This window comes from Pleurodeles waltl, chromosome 9 (assembly GCF_031143425.1).
Source record: "Pleurodeles waltl isolate 20211129_DDA chromosome 9, aPleWal1.hap1.20221129, whole genome shotgun sequence".
Lineage (NCBI taxonomy): Eukaryota > Metazoa > Chordata > Amphibia > Caudata > Salamandridae > Pleurodeles > Pleurodeles waltl.
The window spans coordinates 1,092,415,577-1,092,427,701 of record NC_090448.1 but is presented as its reverse complement, the minus strand read 5'-3'; the positions used below and the strand labels follow the sequence as shown (position 1 = coordinate 1,092,427,701).

At 40.8% G+C, this 12,125-nt stretch overlaps 1 protein-coding gene across 1 annotated transcript in view; it reads right to left on the bottom strand.

Annotated features, from left to right (window-relative positions):
• CAPN3 (calpain 3) overlaps positions 1-12,125 on the bottom strand; it is a 333,505-nt gene that overhangs the window by 145,840 nt on the left and 175,540 nt on the right. The gene's annotated exons all lie outside the window — the stretch shown is intronic.

Genomic DNA, 12,125 nt, shown 5'->3' with positions numbered 1-12,125 from the left:
ACGACCCCATAACCATAGAGGAAATTGGGGAGGCTATCACAAGCCTGAGACCCGGGAAGATCCCGGGTCCGGACAGGTACCTGGCAGAATATTATACAAAATTCCGAAACTTTTTGCTGCTGCATTTGTATGACCTGTACACAGAGGCGTTAAAGAGTGGGACCTTCCCCCCTGACTTGGACCAGGCCACGATAGTGGTGCTGCCCAAGTCCCAACCCCCCCTCTACATCATGCGCAGATTATCGACCGATATCACTTATAAATAGCTAAATTAAGATCTTCGCCCACATGATGGCCGCCTGCCTAAAGCCGGTCATACAACACTTGATCCCTCCTGATCAATACAGCTTTATCCCCACCCTCAGTACTAGACACTGTTTACGGAGGCTGCACATGGTCTTGGCGCACAGGTACGAGCTCCGCTCTCCACTGACCCTCTTTCTTATTGACTTCGAGAAGGCGTTTGATACCCTGGACTGGGGTTACTTAGATGGTGTCGTTCGTAGGGTGGGTCTGGGGGCCCCTTTCGACAACATGGTCCGTCTCTTATACCGGGCGCCATCTGCCCGTGTCTCGGTGAACAGGAGGTTTTCAGAGGTGTTCCACATTGAGAGTGGCACGAGGCATGGTTGTCCTCTGTCCCCTCTCCTCTTTGCCCTCACCATAGAGCCGCTTGTACAGATGATCCGTAGAGACCCTTTCATAGAGGGGTGGTAATTGGGGGGATGTTGAGGGGGGACAGGGTCCGAAGACAGCATCACGCTTTATGCAGACGGTGCTCTGCTCCATTTGTCACGGCCGGAATTAAGTGGACCCCGATGCCTTCAGTTGTGCATCTTTGGGGAGGCCTTGGGCCTTAAGGTGAACTTCGGGTAGTCCCTCCTGGTCCCGTTCTCGGGGTCCCGCGATCAAATTGATTGGCAGCAGACCATCCCCATCCCTTGCTTAAGCTTCACATACTTAGGCCTAAAAGTGGCACTCGAGCCGAACTTAACATGGGCCCTCAACCTCACACCCTTTACCCGGAAAGTAAAGGCGGAGTTGGGGCGCTGGCAGATGCTGCCGCTCAAAGTGATGGTATCGCATTGCCCTCTACATAATGCTAATTCTACCTCGATTCCTTTATATTCTTCAAAACATACCCCTCTGGCTCCCTCACCAATGGTTCCGATAGATGGACACCATGGCTCGCTCCTTTGTGTGGCAAGAGGGCCGGCGGCATTTATCATGGGACACGTGTCAATGCGATGCGATGTTTATGAGGGAGGCTTAGAAGGTTGATGGATAATATCTGAATTAAAACTTAACAATATTTCATAATGTTTCCTTAATGCTTTTGTGTCAATACAATCAAAATATTAACTTCTGGAAATAATGCTGGCAATCTTGGCAACCTTTCTTTGGGAGGAGACTGAAACCAAATGTATTTCTCTTCTCTGATCACAAATTGTGGATTCAAATATAATCCAATTAGTAGGCAAAATATGTCTAAATAAATCACTGCTCATAAAGCATTAATGGATATTTAAAGGTTATGTATTCCTGATCACACCCTTTTCTCGCCAAGATCTGGAACACAGTACCAGTAACAAGTAAACATTTGAGGGTAAATGTTAACTAATACAGAAATATATGATATTTAATACTATAATATGGGAGGGCTTTAAAGTTTCATCTAGAGGTTTTACAGTTCATTTTGTCTTTAGGAAAAAGAACAATGCTTAAAAAGAGTCTTAAAGGATTTTTAAAAATGTCAAACATTTGGAATATTAGTATTATACATAAAATGTCTGGATTCTTTTCACTGAGCTTCTTATGGATAAAAGTGACTTTATAAGAAAATCTAATGATTATACATGTTTGTTCCTGATTTGGTTCCCAGCAGGTGTGGCTAATTCCTTGTGAATTTTTATTTTTCTGCTGCCTAGTGTAGCTTTTTGCAATTTCTGTTGTTATTTTTCATCTAAGCAGCTTTGGATCAATTCCATTGCGGATCAACTGACTCTGGACCTCTTATGCTGCTTGGCTCTATTCTCTCTCTTTTGGTGTCAGAGGTTTGATGCCTTGATGATTATCCATGCAATCTGCATTGTCAAAAAATATCTACATCAGTGGTTCCCAACCTTTTGCATTTTGTGAGCCCTCATGTTATCATTATTGGAACCTGGGGAACCCCACTGAATCATTATTGTAATCCGGGGTCCCCCCCACTGAGTCATTACTGGAAACCAGAGACCCAGGTCTAAACATTATCGATGATTTGAACTGCAAAACAATACACAAAAAAACAAAGAAGCATTCCATCAAACACATACACAAATGGTAACACATTTTATTTAATTTGCAAAGAAATAAAAAAATATAATTTTTAATAGAAAGATTGGAGCTTTTCTAAGTTCAATTGAAGTCACACATTGTCCATACTATATTCTGTTAGATGCATGTGCACTGCTCCCATGAATCAATTTGAGGATACTAATTTAATTTTATCCTCTAATTTCAACTTACTTGACATTTACAGTACATTTTAAATGCTTTAATTGTACATTTAGACACTTTATTTATATACACTTTATTAATCTGTTACAATTAGTTCATATTCTAAGCAGTCACATACCTCCTGAGGAGGCTTTGCAGACTCCTAGGGGTCCCCATACCACAGGCTGGGAACTGCTGATCTACATAATTGCCAAAGGAGGGGTTTCCCTTTTGGGCATTTCCTTCTAGCTGTGAAGTTGTAAAGTTGGCCAACTTTCACATATATTATTTGGTGCAGGGTGCACCGTGGCTACTGGGAGAAGTCACCTTTCCCTCTGCAATCTACAAAGGCACTCAACAGATCTACCTCTCACTCAGTCTTTGACACACATAAAACATAAATACTAATCTTAACTAGGTAAATTTAAAAAATAAAATGCTTTTTCCCTTTTTCTTTTACAGGTGTTTTATGTATGACACTGAGATCTAATTATCCTTCGTCTCCCATCAGGAGCTTAGTGAACCCCCGCTTTAGCAGCTACAGTTGGGTGGAGTTCTTGATGGGCCTTTTCTGTCTTCAACTCAGAAGACAAAGGTTCATATATAACGGAAAGGATGGGTGAGTGTATGAGTGAGTGAAAGGATGGATGCATGGGTGGAAGGATGGATGTGTGAGTGAAAGAGCGGATGGGTAGATGAGTCAAAGAATGGTTGTAAGACTGAATGAATAAAAGAATGGATGGATGAGTGAAAGAAATGGTTGATGGGTAAAAGGGTAGATGGTTTGATAAGTGAAAGAATGGATGGATGAGTGATAGGGGAGTGGATGAAGGATGAAAAAGTGAATGGATGAGTGAAAGGGTGGCTGGATGGATGATGAGAGCAAGGATTGATGGATGAGTGAAAAGATGGATGAGTGAAAGAATGGGTGGATGCGTGAAAGTGCATGGATAAAATGGTGGATGGATGGATGGATGAGTGAAAGAATGGGTGAATGAGTAAAAAAGGGTGGATGGATGGATGAAAGGGTGTATGGATGGATGAGTGAAAGGGTGGATGAATGATAAAAGAAAAGATACACGGATGGATGAGTAAAAGAATGGATGGCTAAGTGAAAGAGAGGGTGGATGGATGCATGGATAACATGGTGGAGGGATGGATGAGGGATGAGTGAAAGAATGGATGGATGAGCGAAAGGGAAGGTCGATGGTTCTATGAGCAAGAGGATTGATGGATGAATGACTGAAAGGATGTATGGATGGATGAGTGAAAGGATGGATGAGTGAGTGAAAGGATGGATGGGCGAATGGATGAATGAATGAAAGGATGGATACAAGGATGATGAATGAAATAATGAATGGATGAGTGAAAGAGGGTAGATGGATGAAAGAGTTGATGGATGGTTGAAATGGTGGCTGGATGGATGATGTGAGAAAAGATGGATGGATGATTGGATGGATGGATGAGTAAAAGAACGATGGATGAGTCAAAGGGAGGGTGGATGGATGCGCGGATAAAAGATTTGATGAATTAGTGAAAGAATGGATGGATGAGTCAAAGAAGAGGGTTGACGGATTAATGAAAGGGTGGATGGATGAGTGGGGGATAGATGGATGAATGACTGAAAGGATGGATGGATGAGAGAAAGGATGGATGATGGATGGAGTGATGGATATGTTTGGAGCTGGATACTGATGGACGGACAGACAGAATGGTGAAAGACTGAATGAGGGATGAAAGAATGAATGAATGACAGAATGAAGTGGTGGACATTGGTAGTTGGATGGAAGGATGAAAGGATGGATGGAAAGATGCTTGGATGGAGGAAACAAGACAGCTCTTCTGGGAAGGGATGTGATAACTTGCTTTGTTTGCTTGGTGTCATAAAAGCTTTGGTTTAAAGTGGGGGGTATTTTAATCTTCTTGCGACCTCCTTGTTTCCCATTGCTAAAGGACTTAAAGTTTGTTAAGGCCTTTCTTACTGAACGATGTTTCTAATGATCAGCAGCTCCTTGAATTTCATATTTGGAATTATATTAATAGTAATAATAATAAAGTGATTGATTACACTAAATGGAGAGCCAAAGGGATATTTTTCAATGTAATACCCTGTATTCTTTACATCAATTACAAAGAAAATATAAGTGTCTCTTTTCTGTTTTTGCCCAGAATCACAAAATAATTTAAGCCACGGGTCTAGGTTTTGATGGTGCACATGATTGATAGTGAAGACAAAATTATTTCTATTGCATTTCTTCTATATGAATAGACTAGTAAGGATTCTTTAGTACAAGCATTTCTGAGAAACCATTTTGGGAAACATAGTGTAATGTGATGATTTTGTTAGGTAGAGAATTTGGTCAATACACAGTAGGTATAAGATATGGCCACAATTAATAATACCAGAACTGCTTGCAAACATTATTCTTTGTTTAGCATAGATTACTTATAACTCTATTGCCTACTTTAATATGACATTATTAATATTAAGATTATTTTATCTTTTTCACTTACTGTACCAAGTACTTTATGGCATGACTGGTTTACCTTGCCAATGAAGGGGCCATTTTTGATCTTTTGTTAATGGCTGATTTACAAAATGTTAAAAGCAAATGCAATGAAGTATCCAAACAGTAATGCGATACTTGTTCAAATGGAATATGCCCCAATTATCGATCAGATAGAGTAACTAAAGTAGACTTAGTAGAAAAGATCAGAGTAAATCAACATCTCTCTTACTTTGTTAATTAAGAGAGATTTAGTTTCAACCTAACTTTTCTGAGAGTACTAATTTAAATACAAAAAATATTTTTATGATGTGCCAACATCCCACCCGGCAGTAACCCTCGCTCTGCTCCTGGATGGGCAGGACATGCAGAATGGGAACAGAAGAGACGCCAGTGGGGCAGCACATTTGCTCCCTAAAATATTTACCTTAAAGCGGTCAGCACACGGTACCATCTCCCCCCTGCATTCTTCTCCATGGGGGGGGATGTTTTGCTGTCAAATAAACAAAGGAGTGTCCCTCCTGCCTATTCCACTAACATCACATGAAAAATCAATTCTATTACAAAGTTCTAATCCAAGCCACAAAGCATCCACATCCACTGATGTTTTGGGGGTTGCCCAGTTCGAAGATAACATGTCTCTTGCAGGTGCATCATTTTCTATGTCCATTCTCCCATGGTTGAAAAATTTGTGGACCTTCAGTTTTTGCACAAATTGATCTTGCAAGTAAGGATCCAAAAAAGATTATACTCTCAATAGAAAATTTACTGCCATGATTTTGCTGTCTCCGTATAAGGGCCCATCCATAGGTCATCATTACACTGAAATCCCAAGGCTTTTTCAAATTTATGAAATAATCAATCCACAAGAGTTGAAAGCCTGGACGTTCCCACACTATACGCGTCCACATTCCCACAGCAGTTAGATTTCTAGTGCACTGGTAGTCTTTTGCGGGTGTCATATAACCAATATTGAAAAAATATTGTATGCGCTGCAGTTTTGTGTTTATCGTAAGACGATGTATTGCCAAACTCATCTCCTTCCACTCACTGGTACATGGGTTGATAAATATTCCTACCACTAATCACAAATTATAGTACAATCTGATTTATGGTTTCCAATAGTCTCCTGTATATTTGTCCAGTAAAGCCCCTGACTGAGGTGGGATGAAAAATGGCACTGAATTACCCAGTAGATAAAATAGCAACAATTTATAGATATTTAAATATTCGCCCATGTTCAACTCTGTGTTTCTTTGGTATTTCTGAAAAGGGGGTAGCTCCACTTTTGATGAGTATCTGATATGTCTCCAATGTGCCGGTCAATACAATTCTTTAGTGAGAGCCTCCAGCAGCTTTGGGCTATCCGTTAAAGGGATTTGGCCTCTTTTTTTTGTCAGAAGGGTTTATCTTTTTTACGTGTTGCTAGTAACCTTCGCAGAGTGCCTTCAGCGTTACAACCTGGATCTTTTTAAAAACAGTTTGGGAAATCCAATTTGGAGGCATGCCCAAGCTCCTTTGTCACAAACCATCTGAGTTATAATATTAGTAAAAATGGGTCCTAGATTCTCGTGATTACGATTTTACTGATGTTTTGCGTAATGGTGAAAAGTTCATTTAAATCCAATTTCCGATAAAGTCCACCCACATCCGGCAAAGAGGGGCATCTTTTCGGACGGGCAACTTAAGGAGTTTTGCCTGCCCATACAAACGAGATAATCAATCTACCTAGTCTGGAAAAAATTATTCTAGTTTTATACATAGCATGGTAGACATTGACAGGGAAATAAACAACTAGGAAGGATAAGCAGCTTGATTACATTTATTCTACTGACTAGAAAGGGGGGATATGCCAGCAAGGCTAAAAATATTTTTCTAACTTCAGGAGTAAAGCAAGCTCTGTTAGTACATGGCTGTGGTCTGTCCTTTTACTATGAGCTGCCTGTGTTGTCACTACTTTGCATATCATGAAGTAGATCATATTTTGAGAGCTTTAGTAATTCACGTTCTGATCTGTCTTTATTCTATATCATGAGATAGTTGAAAACTTTTTCTAGCACACTGAAAGCATTGAACACACTTCCAGGTTCAGTTTAAAGAAATACTCCCACAGTGCACACATATAATATCTTAATAGTAGCTGGAATATTTGGGCTACTTTTATGGATATGTCTTTAGAGAAACAGAGATAAAGGCTCATTAAAAACAGTAAATAATAGCTGGGTAGAGGGACACCACTGATGTGTCCCTGTTTCTATACGGATCTGCCCTACATATTTTCCTTCTATTATTAAATCTGGGGAGGAGCCCTGATACAGGAAGTGGGTCCATGAAGACTGTTTGAGGGGAATATATACCTGAAGGTGAGAGAGAGGGGCGAGACGGGACAAAACATAAAGGGGCAGATTTAAGAGCCCCTAGCGCCTCCTTGTGCCACATTAGCATCATTTCTTTACGCTAATGTGGCCCAAAGAGGCCAAAATAGCTGTGCCAAATTTACAAAGTGGTGCAATGAATGCATTGCTCCCCTTTGTAACCCTTTGCAGTACATTATGCCTGCATCAGGCATAACGTATGCAAAGGGGGCGTACTGCATTAGGGGGAGCCGAAAAAATGGCACAAAGAGATTTCTTTGCATCGTTTTGTCTGCAGTTTTAACGCCTGCTCAGAGCAGGCATTAAAAAGAGGCACACCATTGTTTACAATGGGCTTCGATAGGCTTTTCAGGATTAGCATCAACATTTCTGATGCCAATCCTGCAAAGCTCCGAACTGGCGTCAAAAATTCTGACGCTAGTTCCCCAACTACCACCATGGTGTGCCATATCTTAGATATGGCACACACATGGTGGCGTTAGGAGGGCACTAAGGGGCGCAAAAAAAAATGGCACTGCACTGGGTGAAGCAACACTTTCCTTAAATCTGCCCCAAAATGTGTAACAAGGTGCAGGGACAAAAAGAACAGAAAAACGTCAAATATGGCAGTAGAGATAATTGATTTCATGCATATGGCGATCTAATGCCTCCACTAGGGTAAGAGGAGAGGCAATTACAAAACAATAGTGGCTGGTCTAACATACATGAGAAACAGACAGTCAGAATAGATGTGTGCTGTTTTTCTTTAAGAGGGGGCAGACTAATATTACTCTAGTTCCTCTTATGGTCCTTAAGTGGATGAACCAAAACATTTAAAGGAGTTAGTTATTAAATATTTATTCTAGTTAAAAACAGACACTGCAAGTGAAATAAACATATGGGAGGGCTTCAAATATACATCAGAGGCATTTAATAACTGGCAATGCTAGCTGTAAAAAGCACAAGGCTGACATGACAGCATGAAGAATTAGAGATGAGGAGCACTTACAAGTGGCTGGGAAACCAACTCTAAAGCCTATTTATAGATTAGCAAGGGACTGACGCTTTCTTACCAAAATCCTGACTAAAAGATCAATTTGAAACAGAAAAACCATCTATTAAAACAAATGATGTGTAAAAAAAAAAGGTTCTCAAGTCATCAAAAATAGTTTTATGCCTAAAAGTAATTGACTTTTATAGTATTATATACACGTGCCTGCTTTCCATTTTTATGTTTCTAAGGTTCAACAGATTCAAAGCGGTGTTTACAATATCACACAATTACTCTTGCTGTATTTTTGCTGTGTTTTAAAAACACCTCTATCCTTTCTTTTTTCCTCCTCGTAGATGATTTCATTTCATGTCCATTACTCTCCTGGCTTTCCTTATAAAAGTTTAAAATATGTTTTTTTTCAATACTACATAACTTGAGTACACTATGTTATTTTTACTACGAATGTTTCCATCTTCTTCATATAACCTGTGAAACTGCTATAGTATTTGTAAACTGATGTACTGCATATAGATCTCTCTCTCTCTCTCTATATATATATATATACGTGTCAGGGGTTGCTTTTACTCATTTCAGGTTGGCTTGGATGGTATTTTATCAGTCCAAAGCTGTAATACTGTGCCTGGAGTGGTAAATGGCTTTTGTCATTTTACAGCTCGGCAAGGTTGATACTGTGTCAAACCTACGCTTAAAGACTTTGCTGTATAAATGGCAAAAGACTTTGTCACTATCTAGCTCGGCGTGGATAGCACTTTGCTGATCCAATGCTTAAATACTTTGCTAGATAAACAGACATTTGAGGTGAGCAAATCTAGAGTGTCGCTGGTGTTGCAGGGTGCTCCTTAGTAGAGCTGCTCTCCACCTAAACTTGGGAACTACCCAGAGTTCTCTATTCTCTTTTTTGCATAATTTATGCGTCACTCTAACCCTGAAAGGGATTTGTTTTGACTTATACTGGGTGCTCCCTTGTGTCTGGACAAAGCTAAACCTCTCTGATGAGCTCTAATGAGAGCGAAACACGTGTCAGGGGTTGCTTTTACTCATTTCAGGTTGGCTTGGATGGTATTTTATCAGTCCAAAGCTGTAATACTGTGCCTGGAGTGGTAAATGGCTTTTGTCATTTTACAGCTCGGCAAGGTTGATACTGTGTCAAACCTACGCTTAAAGACTTTGCTGTATAAATGGCAAAAGACTTTGTCACTATCTAGCTCGGCGTGGATAGCACTTTGCTGATCCAATGCTTAAATACTTTGCTAGATAAACAGACATTTGAGATGAGCAAATCTAGAGTGTCGCTGGTGTTGCAGGGTGCTCCTTAGTAGAGCTGCTCTCCACCTAAACTTGGGAACTACCCAGAGTTCTCTATTCTCTTTTTTGCATAATTTATGCGTCACTCTAACCCTGAAAGGGATTTGTTTTGACTTATACTGGGTGCTCCCTTGTGTCTGGACAAAGCTAAACCTCTCTGATGAGCTCTAATGAGAGCGAAACACGTGTCAGGGGTTGCTTTTACTCATTTCAGGTTGGCTTGGATGGTATTTTATCAGTCCAAAGCTGTAATACTGTGCCTGGAGTGGTAAATGGCTTTTGTCATTTTACAGCTCGGCAAGGTTGATACTGTGTCAAACCTACGCTTAAAGACTTTGCTGTATAAATGGCAAAAGACTTTGTCACTATCTAGCTCGGCGTGGATAGCACTTTGCTGATCCAATGCTTAAATACTTTGCTAGATAAACAGACATTTGAGGTGAGCAAATCTAGAGTGTCGCTGGTGTTGCAGGGTGCTCCTTAGTAGAGCTGCTCTCCACCTAAACTTGGGAACTACCCAGAGTTCTCTATTCTCTTTTTTGCATAATTTATGCGTCACTCTAACCCTGAAAGGGATTTGTTTTGACTTATACTGGGTGCTCCCTTGTGTCTGGACAAAGCTAAACCTCTCTGATGAGCTCTAATGAGAGCGAAACACGTGTCAGGGGTTGCTTTTACTCATTTCAGGTTGGCTTGGATGGTATTTTATCAGTCCAAAGCTGTAATACTGTGCCTGGAGTGGTAAATGGCTTTTGTCATTTTACAGCTCGGCAAGGTTGATACTGTGTCAAACCTACGCTTAAAGACTTTGCTGTATAAATGGCAAAAGACTTTGTCACTATCTAGCTCGGCGTGGATAGCACTTTGCTGATCCAATGCTTAAATACTTTGCTAGATAAACAGACATTTGAGGTGAGCAAATCTAGAGTGTCGCTGGTGTTGCAGGGTGCTCCTTAGTAGAGCTGCTCTCCACCTAAACTTGGGAACTACCCAGAGTTCTCTATTCTCTTTTTTGCATAATTTATGCGTCACTCTAACCCTGAAAGGGATTTGTTTTGACTTATACTGGGTGCTCCCTTGTGTCTGGACAAAGCTAAACCTCTCTGATGAGCTCTAATGAGAGCGAAACACATGTCAGGGGTTGCTTTTACTCATTTCAGGTTGGCTTGGATGGTATTTTATCAGTCCAAAGCTGTAATACTGTGCCTGGAGTGGTAAATGGCTTTTGTCATTTTACAGCTCGGCAAGGTTGATACTGTGTCAAACCTACGCTTAAAGACTTTGCTGTATAAATGGCAAAAGACTTTGTCACTATCTAGCTCGGCGTGGATAGCACTTTGCTGATCCAATGCTTAAATACTTTGCTAGATAAACAGACATTTGAGGTGAGCAAATCTAGAGTGTCGCTGGTGTTGCAGGGTGCTCCTTAGTAGAGCTGCTCTCCACCTAAACTTGGGAACTACCCAGAGTTCTCTATTCTGTTTTTTGCATAATTTATGCGTCACTCTAACCCTGAAAGGGATTTGTTTTGATATATATATATATATTTATACTTATTTATATATATATATCAAATATTAACTTTTTAACACAAGGTGGCTCATGGTCCCCACTTTGTCAAATGCGGGAGAAACGTGTCCCCAACCTTGTAAACTGTGTGCTTCTTTGTGACCTACAGTGGGATAGCTCCCCAAGGCAAAGAGATTTACACTGCAAAGGGTGATCAGCTACAACTGAATGCACAGCTTGCGGTTTGCACCAAAGCACTATGGTGCAGAAATGAATACCCATTCCTGTAGAAAGCCATTTTCCACTATTTTGCTGCTTGAATAAAAGTGTATTTGCCTCAAAATAGAAATGAAAAAATGGACTGCATTTCTTAACATATATACACACAATTGTTCTTATATTCGACTTTAAGTGCACATATAAGATTTTAACAGAGAAGCCCTAATCCTAATATCAACTTTGTTGAAAAAATAAAGCTGCCTAATTGTTTACCGTTTTCATTACTTCAGCAAATATAATGGTATAACATAATGGGCCATATTTATACTTTTTGACGCAAAACTGCGCTAACGCAGTTTAGCGTCAAAAAATGTAGCGCCGTCTAACGCCATTCTGAAGCGCCATGCGGGCGCCGTATTTATTGAATGGCGTTAGCCGGCGCTACCAGACCGGCGCTGCCTGGTGTGCGTGGAAAAAAACCACGTACACCAGACAGCGCCGGCGTAGGGGGAAAATGGCGTATGGGCGTCTTAAAATGGGGCAAGTCAGGTTGCGTCGAAAAAATCGTCTTAACCCGACTTGCGCCATTTTTTAACGACGCCCATCCCCCATCAACATGACTCCTATCATTGTAAAGATAGGAGTCATGCCCCCTTGCCCAATGGCCATGCCCAGGGGACTTCTGTCCCCTGGGCATGGTCATTGGGCATAGTGGCATGTAGGGGGGCACAAATCAGG